Below are 13904 nucleotides of genomic sequence, written 5' to 3' on the forward strand. Positions count from 1 at the left end.
TTTTAAGCTGCATTAATGCAATTCCTTTTAATTTGCATTACTGAAATAAATGGACTTTTACACGAAATTCAAATTTTTCGCGTTTCACCTGTACATGCGATAAAAATGTTGTTCTTTTAATGTACATTACATTTTCTTCTCTGGTAGTGCCCCTTGCTGTTTCTCCTATGGCTAAAATTCTGGTCCACCTTCTTCTGCATTCAGTGGTGGACCTACATGTACGGTAGCTTCCCTGCCCCCTTCCCACTGTCAGTGCCAGCGTAGGGCTCTCCTAGTGAACCAGCCCTGAAACCTTTCCTTCATTCATCACTGCTTCTAAATTCAAAGATATATAGCTAAAGTTCTCTCTAGAGAGCAGAGAAAGTTGGAGGGCATTACATCTATAATGCCAATTATTAGTGGAATCACTGGCAGTGTGTGTCTACCATTTTCTGATGGTTAAATGTGGCAAGCTGCTGCCACCTACAGAAAAGTGAAGAGAGGGGTAAGTAAAGAGGCTGAAAAGAGTGAAAATTACAATGAAACTGCAATTATATATTTTAAGGGGTTCTCTTGGAAACAACCCACTTTCCTACCCCCAATAAAATACTCAAAATAAATGTGTATTATGAATAAACTCCTAAATGCCCTTAATTATTTATAATAGCCAAACAATGGAGAGATTAAAATGGCCACTGTCAGATTCCTGAACATGAAATCCGTCCTGATCACGGCCTGCGTGAAAATGCAGAGCACAGAGCAGGAGCTCTATGTATACTCTGTTCTTTGCCTGCATCAGCACTGTGAGGCACGATATGTGCATATCACCGCGATATAATATAGGAATGAAAAGCAGATACACTGCTGTGAGATAGGTCCATCATTAGAAATCACCTCAGCCTGTAAGTACGGTGAGCTCTGTTCTCTGAGGCACACAGATAAGCGCTTATCTCAGTTGTGATCCTGCTTCACAGTGCCGATACAGGCAGAGAACAGAGCAATGCTTAACATGGCTATATACATTAGTCTAAAGTTGATCAAATGGATCATTTTAACCCAAACGAACCTACCTTTGTCAGTTGAAATTTAACAATGAATGATAGATTTTGCCGACCGATGACAGACCATTATCATTTGAAAAGAAGTTGTCCATGATTAATATTTCCATCTGATAGTCTGACAAAGGATCTTTCGTCCAAACAAAGATGGTTTGTGAACGAAAGATCTTTCTTTGAAAAACCTTACCTACAAAAATCTTTTATCCATCTCCTGGTTTCACTGAACATGTATGGGCAGTTTGAACAACTGTAACAGCCAATATGGACTGAAAAGTGTGTGGCCGTGTCTGCGAAATGAACGTTCACCAGATATTGTTGAACTGCTGTTCAACCATCAACCAACTTCTATGTGATGTCAATGGCTACCTTCAGATAGGGCTCCTGCTCTGTATTCTGACACAGGATCAGGGCAGATTCCATGTTCAGGAATCTGAGAGCAGCCATTCTAATTGCTCCACTGATTGCCCTCTAGACAAACCAATTCATTAGAAACATTATAAACAAAAAAAAATGTCCTTTTAAAAACTAGTCCGATCTGTCTAATTCTAGTGTTAGGACAAAATGCAGGGCACCACAGAAATCTGGTTAGATCCTCCTTCTCCAGGCGTAAGGACATTACCTACCTACTACCCACTAGACACCAAAAATTTTATCAACTCCACATACACCATACCTGTCGTCAATTGCAGACAAAGGTAAAATGGATGATTATATAAATAATTATCTTTATTTGGCATCCCCTGGACTTCATCGTCTCGATCATGCATTCATAACACCCTCTGCTGCACAGTGGTGCCATCAACTTTTTCTGCAAGATATTAGAGGATCCAGCATACAAAGTATGTTGTACACGTTGTACACATTTCGCATGAGATCCCTGTGTTCAGATTGGCATGCAAAGTGTCTGATAATTTGCTGTATATTATGTGTGACATTTACTGGGATCACAATATTAATTTTAAAAAAAATCATTTCCCCAGCAATCTACATACATTCCAATGCTTGTCTCAGTCTCAGCAATCAAGTGCCATCTTTCAGTACTACAATGGTTGTCTCCTCCAAATGTCCTCAGTCCAGATCACCTGCTAAGAAAGTATTTTAGGTTATTGCTTCAGGGAAAAACACCCAAAAAAAACTTCTTAATAAGTAAAGACACATTTTCCCAAAAGACATACCACTATGCTCTTAATTTGACAGTAGATGCAAGCAATGAAACCAACTTAAATGTAATACCTATTTCTAGAAGAGCAAGTCAGTGTTTGTTCTTTGATTTAGTTGGTCAACACTGGCCTCTAGTGGTAATTTTAGGGTAATGATATTTAGAACCAACATTTTTAGTAAGTTAAACAACGTAACAATGTAAAAGAAAACTAAAGGAATGCACAATATAAAGGATCCATAAAGAAGACTGAATAATAACTATGAAATATAAATTCCTATGTTCTGTTTTGTGGATCTTATAGCCTCTTCTCTAATGTTAGACATATTTACTATGGATATACTACAGGGGTTGTTACTTGTTTCATTACTAAGACTGCTCCCCTAAACAAAAGGAGGTACAAGCTTCGATATTAAATCAGTTTGTGGACCAGAAACTGAATATCAAAAAATTGGATTATATAGTATGAAGTAAATATCTTTAAGGTTCAAAATGTAAAGTAAGACAATGGAACGTTGCATATATAATTTTCCAAAAATCTGCTTGCCTGAGTTAGTGGTTTCTATATTGGAATTCTACTATATTTTCTTTTGAATATAGTAATCTCGATCGAACACCGTAGTGCACGGGTGCTCGACCGAGCACCCGAGTATAATGGAAGTCAATGGGAGAACCCGAGCATTAAACCAGGTACCCCCTGCTCTGAAGAGGGGAGAGTGTCTAGTTCATAGGAAAATGTCGGAAATTCATGGAAACACCACCAAAATGGTTTTGGAACAGCATGGGGGATGTCTGGATGCATCTTGTACTCGCAGGTTGCTGCTGGGAACGATGTTGTCTGAATAGTACGCCCAGACTGACAATAATACGCACAAAACCGAAGAAAAAAGATTTTAGATTTAAAATTGCTAGGAAACATTCTTCCCTGTATATTTACTTGTATATGAAGTGCAAGTGCTGCCAAAAATTACAAGGAAGAGGCACTCCGATACAACCTGTATATCACATAAAGGAGGGCCTCATTCACATTGTGGTACAATTGTTCATGTAGTGGGATTCCTACACTCATAAAGCCTATGCACTAAGTGAAAGGGGTGCCAAAAATTACAAGGAACCGGCACTCCAATACACCCTTTGTTACACATAAAACATGGGCGAGGGCCTGCTGCCGCTTTGGTCACTCTAGATAACCTGGGAACGCGCACACGTCCCCGTGATCAACTTTCAATGTTATTTTAAGCCCAAACCATGTAGACCATGGGTAACGAGGCAATTATGGTTCGATTTCGGAGAGGGAGCTTGAGAAACAGCTACGGCTACCACATCCAAACAAGGCAGCATGCACGCAAATAACCTATTAGGTATAATTAGGTGAGGGCCTGCAGGTGAGCTGACCCTGTAAAAGATTTTAGGTGCGGGCATACAGGTGAGCTGACCCTATAAAAGATTTTAGGTGCGGGCCTGCAGGTGAGCTGACCCTGTAAAAGATTTAAGGTGCGGGCCTGCTGGCGAGCTGACTCGGTAAAAGATTGTAGATTAAGGCCTGCTGGTGAGCTGACCCTGTAAAAAATTATATGCGAAGGCCTACTGGTGAGCTGACCCTGTAATAAATTATATGCGAAGGCCTGCTGGTGAGCTGACCCTGTAAAAGATTTTAGTTGCGGGCCTGCTGGTGAGCTGACCCATTAAAACATTATATGCAAGGGCCTTCAGGTGAGCTGACCCTGTAAAAGATTTGAGGTGCGGGCCTGCTGGTCAGCTGACCCAGTAAAAGATTTTAGTTGCGGGCCTGCTGGTGAGCTGACCCATTAAAACATTATATGCGAGGGCCTTTAGGTGAGCTGACCCTGTAAATGATTTGAGGTGTGGGCCTGCTGGTGAGCTGACCCTGTAAATGATTTGAGGTGTAGGCCTGCTGGTGAGCTGACCCTGTAAAAGATTTTAGGTGCGGGCCTGCTGGTGAGCTGACCCAGTAAAAGATTGTAGGTGAAGGCCTGCTGGTGAGCTGACCTTCTAAAAAATTATATGTGAGAGTCTGCAGCTGAGCTAACCCTCTAAAAAATTATATGCAAGGGCCTGCAGGTGAGCTGACCCTGTAAAACATTATATGCAAAGAGCATATATGCGAGGGCATTATATGTGACGAATAAGCATGTTAATATGATGGAAGAGGAGGAGGACAAGAAAAGGAAGATTGAACCATATACCCTTTTTTGTGATGGAAGGGGTGCATGGGAATACAGTGTATTCAGTACATTATAAACAACACATTTAAAGTGCCTTTATGTTCAGCCGCTTTCCTCTGGTGGAGTCGAGAAATTATGGTCAATCCAGGCCTTGTTCATTTATACAAGATTTTTACAAGAGTCAACCTGTCAGCATTTTCAGTTGACAGACGGATACGCTTATCTGTTATAATGCCACCAGCGGCACTAAATACCCGCTCAGACAAAACGCTGGTGGCACAGCAGGTCAGCACCTCCAAGGCATAGAGTGCCAGTTCGTGCCACATGTCCAGCTTGGACACCCAGTAGTTGTAAGGCACTGAGGAATCATTGAGGATGCTGACACGGTCTGTTATGTACTCCTTCACCATCTTCCAAAATGTTTCCCTCCTTGTGACAATAGGCCGCACATAAGGGTGAGGGTGCTGGAGGGGCGTCATAAAACTGTCCCAGGCTTTGGAGAGTTTTGTCCTGCCTCTGTTGGAACTGCTGTGTGTTTCCCTTGTCTCCCCTTCTTGGTTGGCCAAGGAACTACCGACTGCCGCCAGCGTTGTCAGATGGAAATTTTTGGAGCAATTTTTCAACAAGGATCTTCTGCTATTGCACCATTTTACTAGTCCTTTCCACCAGAGGAATGAGAAGTGAGCAGTTCTCTTTGTAGCAGGGGTCGAGAAGGGTGAGCAAGCAGTAATTTGTGTTGTCTAAAATGCGTATAACAAGCTAGTAGCGGGAAAGGCAGCTATGTGGGCCAGAGTACCAACAGGCAAGACTTTGCTGTCGTCATCAGGAGGATCACTCTCAATTTCCTCATCTGCCCACCCATGCAGAACAGATGGAATTAAACTTCCATGGGTACTACCCTCTGTAGCAACCATCTCCTGCTCCTCCTCCATCTCCTCCTCTTCTTCTTTGTCCAATAAGCGCTGAGAAGACGAACTGAGGGTGGTCTGGCTATCACCATGTGCAATGTCTTCCCCCATTTCCACCTCTTCCACACGCAGTGTCATCCTTAATTGTGAGCAGCGAGCATTTGAGTAGACACAGAAGCGTTATCGCCGCTCACTATGTGTGTTGATACCTCAAAGTTTTTTAAAACCTCACAGAGGTCAGACTGAAGAGCAGTAGCAGAAGCTGGAAAGGCTACGACCATGTTGCAGCTGGTATTCCACTACTGCCCTCTGCTGCTCACAAAGTCTGGCCAACATGTGGAATGTGGATTTCCAGCGCGTGCTCACGTCGCACAACAGCCGGTAAGCTGGCGATTTCAAGCACTGCTGCAGCGTTGACAGACCGGCTGAAGCTGTTGGTGACTTGCGGAAATGTGCACACACGCGGCACACCTTCACCAGTAGCTCAGGCAAATTGGGGTAGGTTTTCAGAAACCACAAGATTGAACACGTGGGCTAGGCCAAGTTACGTCCATTATCAGACACAACCATGTCTGGTTCTAGGTTGAGTGGCGAGAGTCACAGCTCAGTCTGGTCTCTTAACCCCAGCCACAGCTCTGCAGCATTGTGCTGTTTGTCTTCTAAGCATATCAGCTTCAACACAGCCTGTTGCCACTTCCCCACTGCAGTGCTACACTGCTTCCATCTACCAACTGATGACTGACTGGTGCTCCATGTGGATAATTCGGAGGTGGAAGTGGAGGGGGAGAACTGGGGGTTGGAGCCACTAACGTAGGTGCTGGCGGAAACCCTGATCGATGCAGGGCCCGCAATCCTTGGCATCGGTAGCACCTGTGCCATCCCAGGGTACGACTTGCTCTGGCCTCCACAACGTTCACCCAGTGTGCCGTCAGGGAAATGCTGTAGCGGCCCTGGCCGAATGCACTTGTCCATGTGTCCGTGGTTAAGTGGACCTTCCCAGTAACTGCGTTGGTCAGGGCACGAGTGATGTTACGGGACACATGTTGGTGTAAGGTGGGCATGGCACACCGGGAGAAATAGTGGCAGCTGGGGACTGCATAACGAGAGATGGCCGCCGACATCAGGCTGCGGAAGGCCTCAGTATCCACAAGCCTAAATGGCAACATTTCCAGAGCCAGTAATTTGGAAAATTGCGCATTTAGTGCTATGGCATGTGGGTGGGTGGTATTTGCGCTTGCGTTCAAATGCCTGCGGTAAGGACTGCACTGGGACACAGAAGTGGATGTGGTCGCTGATGGTTCTTGCAAAAGTCCAGGTGCAGGGCGGGATGCATCCGGTCCTGCGCCTTTTGACAGGGGATTGGCCAGCACGTAACACAGGGGAAAAGCAGGCAGTGGTGTGACCCGCAGACACAGATTGTGGACCCAGGCATTTGTCCCACTTATTACGGTGCTTGGATGCCATGTGGCGGATCATGCTGGTGGTGGTGAGGTTGCTAGTGTTCCCCCCCCGGCTCATTTTCGTATGGCACAGGTTGCAAACTACTGTTCTTTAGTCGTCTGCACTTTCCTAAAAAAAGCGCCATATTGCAAAACATCTACCCCTTAGCAAAAGAGATTTCCTCAAAAGGGTTGCTCCTTGGAACAGTTGCGGGCCTGTGTAGTAGTGTGGCCCGCCTTCTCCATTTAGCTGCCCCACTTCCTCTTCTAGCCTTTTGCGGTGCTGCAGATACCTCCCTCTCTGTACTGCTGTCCTCGCTCGGCTTTCCACTTCCCAGGTTGGGTCAGTGACCTTATCATCCACCACCTTCTCTTCCACTTCCTGACTCTGATCATCCTCCTGATTTGTTGAGCTAACCCCAACCTCAGTGATTGACAACTGTATCTCATTCTCTTCATCAACCTCTTGAGACAGTAATTGCGGTTGACTCATTTGCAACTGTGTCTCATCATCATCCACCTCATTAAACACTAATTTCCAATCCCCACTGTCATCTTCTTGTGACTGTGGATGTTCAAGAGGTTGGGAATCAGGGCACAAGATGTCATGTCCCTCTTCAAGCATGCTTGGCGATAGGGCCAAATCAAGTAATGGCGATGAAAAGAGGTCCTTGAAATAGCCAAGTGTGGGATCACTTGTTTGGCCAGACTGTAAATGGTGGGAGGAAGGAGGATTAGGGTGAGGATTGTGGTGACCAGACTCCTAGTTACTGAGACTGGACTTGGTGGAAGACAGGGTGGTGCTTAACCGATTGGAAGTATTATCTGCTGCAATGCAACTGACCACCTGGTCGCACTGGTCTGACTTCAAAAGTGGTGTCCTGCGCCGCCCTGCAAACTGGGACATGAACCTAGGCATCTTGGATGATTGTTTTTCTTGTGCTCTGGCAGCAGGCACGGTTTCTCCGCGTCCAGGGCCACGGACTCTGCGTGCACCATCAGCATCACAGCACTTCCCCTTCCCTTACTGCCCGCCTTCTTCATTTTAAATGTGATATATGCTTGAAAGTATGTCACATGTACAGTAGCTTAGTATTTGGAAGTGTATGTGCAAAACAATTTACAAAGTTTTTTGTGATGAGAAAACGTTATACAGGACAGATACCACAGGTAACATGGCCGGTTCTAGGTGAAATGGGGCCCTGGGGCGAAAAACAATAAGGGGGCTTCCCCCATAACACTTCCTGACTTTAACGTCCCGTATTGACTCTGGAGATTTAATTTGTGGACGTTCATACACACAAAACTGTATATTGTGCGGAACAGTGTATGCTATATGTGTATAGCAAACATATTTCACATGAAAACTTACAATTACTTGGCTTGGTCCTTGGGGATCTCGGACACCAGTTCAACACTTTGGCTGGGGGGCTCGGTGGAGCTGATATGTTTTATCCTAATGAGAAAGATTTCATAATAAGGATTTGGAGAAGGGACAGAGGGATAGCAGAGCAGAGAGAGGCTGGTGCTGCTACTAGGGGGTCATACCATTGGGAGTAATAAAGCCTACCATAATGCCCCCCCCCCAGTAGAAATAATTCTCCTTATAATGTGACAGTGCAAAATATACCCCCTTGTAATGCCCCCAGTTGAGCTAAATGTTCCAATTGCCCCGATAATGTGCCAGTATAAAATACCCCTATATAGTGCCCCCAGTAAATGCTCCCATAGTGCTCCTCTCCCACCTCCCTCCTAGTGCCACCCATAAAGTACCAGTATAAAATGCCCCATATATAGTGCCCCAGTGGATACCCTCAGTGTCGACCATAATTTGTAAGTATAACATACCCCTTCTTAGTGCCCCCGTGAATGATCCCATAGTACCCACTATAATGTGTCCCAGTATAAAATGCCCCTATACAGAGCCCCCATATAAAATACCTGTTCTTTGTGGCCTCAGTAGATGCCCCTATAGTGCCCACCAAATATGTGCCAGTAAAAAGGGCCCATAGTGCCCACCAAAAATGTGCCAGTAAGAAGTGCCCCCATAGTGCCACCCAATAATGTGCCAGTAAACAGTGCCCCCAATAATGTGCCAGTAAAATGTGCCCCCATTGATGCCCCCCTATCATATGCCAGTAATAAGAGCCCCCCCCACCATCATGTGCCAGTAACAAGAGCCCCCCCACCATCATGTGCCAGTAACAAGAGCCCCCCCACCATCATGTGTCAGTAGCCAGAGCCCCCTCATATCATGTGCCAGTAGCCAGAGCCAGAGCCACCCCCCATCATGTGCCAGTAGCCATAGCCCCCCCCCCATCATGTGCCAGTAGCCAGAGCCCCCCCATCATGTGCCAGTAGCCGCCAGTATTGTACACACATAAAAAAAAAAAAAAAAAAAACCACTTATACTTACCTCCATCACACAGCAATGTGATGCAAGCCTCTTCCGGCCTGTGTCCCGCGCTGTACGGCTCAGGCGGCGCGATGATGTCATTGCAGAGCCATCTGTATCACTGTCCTGAGGACGGCGATCCAGATGACTATGGGGATGAGCACTTCCACAATGAAAGCGCTCATCTCTCTGTGTGACTGTCTTGCCACCGCTGCCCCCACAAATATATAGTAAGTTGGGGGCCCGGGGGCAAAATTGCCCCCCTTGCCTATATGGAAGCGCCGGCCCTGACAGGTAATGTCACAGTTCAGAGTGTCTACTAAAAAAGTGAACTGGATGTCACTGATATTTTAGGGATGCGCACACTTTAAACAAGAGATGTGGCGTGGATAATTTAACTGTCCATAGCGGACACCGTCTACGGAAAAAGTGCACTAGATGTCACTGATATTGTTGATCGAGCACCAAAGTCTCGTGCCGAATACATCGGCATGCTCGTGTGCTCTACCGAGCACCCGAGCACAATGGAAGTCAATGGGAGAACCCCAGGCACCCCCTGCTCAGAAGAGAAGAGGGTGTCTGGTTCACAAAAAAAGATTAAAAATTGATGAAAACCCTATCAAAATGGTTTGGAAGCAGCATTGAGAGAATGGCTGGATGTATCTTGGACTCCTATCATCTTTGACATACAATAGACAACCACACAAAGGCTATATGCCAATAGCCAGGTATGTGGAAGCCAACAATCTATCCATGAGACAGATAACAGTCTGCATACCCTACAATAGCAGCCTTGTGCACTATGAGACAAACCAGCTCTCATCTGACTAAGAGCCAGTAAGCCTCAAAGTTGCTTCACATCTGTTGGATGGCTTGGGTGGACTTGCGCGCCTAGATTAATATCATTAGGGTGACAAAAAGTTTTCTGATTGTCCTAACATAATATTTAATAACCTTGCTATACAGTTTTGTCATGTAAAAACTCGCATAAACATGGGCATATGGGAAAGACATGCAAATGAGCAGAATCTGCCTTGTTTTTCAGCTGAAAAACCATTTGCATGGAAAATTCGCGATCTACGCTACTCATGAACAGTGCCATCTATTGGATTCATATTCTTGTCATAAGGCTATGAAACCAATAGATGCCGCTGTTCATGACTCATAGTCTTACGGAAAAGTGTACTGGATGTCACTGATATTTTAGGGATGCACACACTTTAAATAAGAGATGTGGCGCGGATAATAACTGTCCGCAGCGTACACAGTCTACAGAAAAAGTGCACTAGATGTCACTGATATTTTAGGGATGCGCACAATTTACACAGTTGTGGCGCGAATAATTTAACTGTCCACAGCAGCCTATTACACTGTATTTTGTGCAGGATGCGCTAAAAATATATATTGCTGCTGTCACACACAATAGTCCTTAAAAAGACTTTTGGGTCTCTGAAAAGATTTTCGTATAAAAATCTTCCTATTACACTCCCTACACTGTCTATGCCTTCCTATGCACAGCTCTCCCTAACACTGAGCAATTTAGTGCAGGTTGAGCTACAAACATATATTGATGCTGTCACAGACACTAGTCCTTACAAATTCAATTACACTCCCTACACTCTCTGTCCCTTCCTATGCTCAGCTCTCCCTGACTTAGGCTACAGGCACAAAAACGTTGTTTGTTTCCGTGACTGTCCCGTTTTTTTTGCGGATAGGATGCGGACCCATTTATTTCAATGGGTCCGCAAAAAATGCAGACAGCTCACAGTGTGCTGTCCGAATCAGTATGTCCGTTACGTAGCCTTAAAAAAAAATAGAACATGTCCTCTTCTTGTCTGTTTTAGGCATTGTTACAATGAATCCGCCCAAAAAAACAAAACAGATGGCATACGGATAAGGTCCACTGAATTTACCATACAATACCCAATTCCCTCTTTATTCTGTACAGTCACTTGTTTAGACAGTTTTACTGTCAAAACAAGAAAGAAAGGGATCCTCAGCCCCAAAACAATAAAATGATTCTTTATTTAGTCTCTTTAACCCCTTCCTGACATGGTGATTTTCCATTTTTGGAATTTAGTTTTTTTCTCCATGTCTTCCCAGAGCCATAACTTTTTTATTTTTCAGTTCACATAGCTGCTTGTTTTTTTCAGGACAAGTTGTATTTTCTAATGCCACCATTTAATATTGCATATGTAGGAAGCTGAAAAAAAAAATATATAAATTGGTTGGAATTGGAAAAAAATATGTAATTCCGACTCAGTTTTATGGGTTTTATTTTTACGGCGTTCACTATGACCTGTACCCTTCTTTGGGTCAGTACAATTATACAAATACCAAATTTATATAGTTTTTGTTGTGTTTTAATACTAATTTTTTTTTAAAAACAACATAAATAAATAAAAATTGTTTTTATTTGTTTTATCGCCATATTCTGACTCCCCATAAAAAAAATTTAGAATTATGTCTACAGACCTAATTATATGTCTACATTTTTTAAGGGATGCTCTTTAGTTCTTATTGATTCAATTTTGTTGGAAGGAGGAGGTGAAGTTATAAAAGCCATTAACCATATGGGATATTGTTTGTGGACATGGGTATGCCTATGATGTTCATTTTATTTTTATTGTTTATTTTTATTTTAAATTTGGGAAAAGGGGGTGATTTTGATTTTTATATAATTTTTTTTCTTTTTTTACTTTTATAGGCCTCCAACATGCAATCATTATATTGAAATTTGTATAAAGTAATGGAATTTTATTCATCACACTATACAAATATCAGTATATTCCAATACAGTGCTGCCACCTGCAGGCCTGAATTGGAATAAACCTAGAGGCCTAGTACAGGTTTTGGTTTATTATCTCAATGGAATGCCTTCCCCGGTCTCAGCCCGGAAAACATTTTTTTTTTGCCACTCAGATGCCGTGGTGACATTTGGAGGGGGTTAAGTGTCCACATTCAGCATTACTGCCGATCGCAGACACTACCAAATCATTTTTGATTAAACAAATCACCCTTAGTCATGATAGACCAGTGTAGGGGGTCTTGGGAACACAAGGTGTTAAATCTATTAACCTAGATAGCCACCTACCCCAATGGTCTAAACATATGCCCAGGAACAATCTACTGTTAATTAAAACTAGTCTTAACATATGTACTGACATAACTTGTTACAAAAGGTATATTAGGTTGGGGGATTTTAAAATGCACTTATTTTAACCAATGTTTCTATGTACACATAACATGCCATGACTAATGTTAATTTGTATAATCTGAAATGCATTGGCATTTTGCTATTACAGAGTAGTATATTTTAAAGAGATGAAATAAAGAATTGTTAATTTTATTGTTTGGGTGCAGAGGATACGTTTAACTTTTTGTTTGGACATGGTGTAGGAACATACACAGTATTCCTCCTGCAGCACCTTACAGAGGTCATAGTGGGCATGCAGAAGACACAGAGTTTTTGTCCTGGAGGCTCCCTCTATTATGGAGTACAGTATCCATTTGATACCAGGCTAATGCAGTATAGGAATATATTGAGAACTTCAGTTTCACCTGTTATCAGTGTCTACTAATGATAAAGGGCTGTCCAAGTTATAAAAATGTCCCCCAGCAGGAGCTGTCATACAATAATAAAGTATTGCATACTCACCCGCACCCCACTGTTTTCTGCCCTTCTGCTGGGGAAAATTTCTGATATCAGCAGTCATATGCTGTACTGTATACCACTAATGCTGATGATTGATGACTGCAGTAGTGTCCAGGGTGTACGGGCACATCATTATGGCAGGGAGAATCAGAGCGGGGGGGGGGGGGGCAATAATTTATGCTTAATTTTTGCTTAAATAATTGCTTAATTTAATTGCAAAATGTTCTTTTTTTCAATCTTTGGCAATTATTCATTATTTAGATCAGGGCTCTTAAACACTCAAACCCACAGGATGCATGAGGTCCCTGAGGCAGTTATCTGTGGCCCTCAAGTGATGTCGCACAGCTTCTATAGTGTGATGTCAACTAATGAACACTTCCATTGTGGAAGCGCCCATAGTACACTACTTGCACTACTCACCGCTCCCTGGTCTTCTTCACGTAGTGCTGCACCAGGTCCTGACAGTGTACAGCTTCAGGAGTAGATGCTCACCATGACCTGATGCCGTGTGACATCAGGATACAGTGCTGTGCTGAAGGGCCAGACTGGTGGTGGTGCCCAGAAGAGGAGAGGTATTTTTTGGGTCAGGTCTGAGTTCTGCATTTAGGGGACTGAGTGATTGAGCAGCGTTTATATCGGGGGACATCAGTCTGATTTGGGGTATGTATAAATTTGGGTTGGTTTAGAGTCTGATCTGAGGTCTGTAAATTTGGAGTCTGAATAAATTTGTGGGCTGATTTGGGGTTTAAACTGCAGTCTTTATGAATTTGGAGGCCGATCTGGTGCTTGTATGAATGTGTGGGTTGATCTGGGGTCTGTTTGAACTGGGGGACTAATTTATGGTCTGTATGAATTTGAGGGCTAATCTGCAGTACACATTCATTTGGGGGTCTGGTCTGGAGGTCTGTATTAATTTTAGGGCCTGTTTGTAAGTCTGTGTGAATTTTGAGGTCTTAATTAATGTTAGGGTCTGGGAGTCTGTATTATTTCTGGGGGCTGGGCTGGGAGTCTGCATTAATTATGGAGTCTCATCTGTGGCTGGCATTAAGAAGGGGTTGTCCAGCCATGTAAAATTTATTTTTGAAAACTGATTAGAATGCCACAAAATAGTAGTGATACTTCTCT

The sequence above is a fragment of the Bufo gargarizans genome, chromosome 3 (assembly GCF_014858855.1).
Source record: "Bufo gargarizans isolate SCDJY-AF-19 chromosome 3, ASM1485885v1, whole genome shotgun sequence".
Lineage (NCBI taxonomy): Eukaryota > Metazoa > Chordata > Amphibia > Anura > Bufonidae > Bufo > Bufo gargarizans.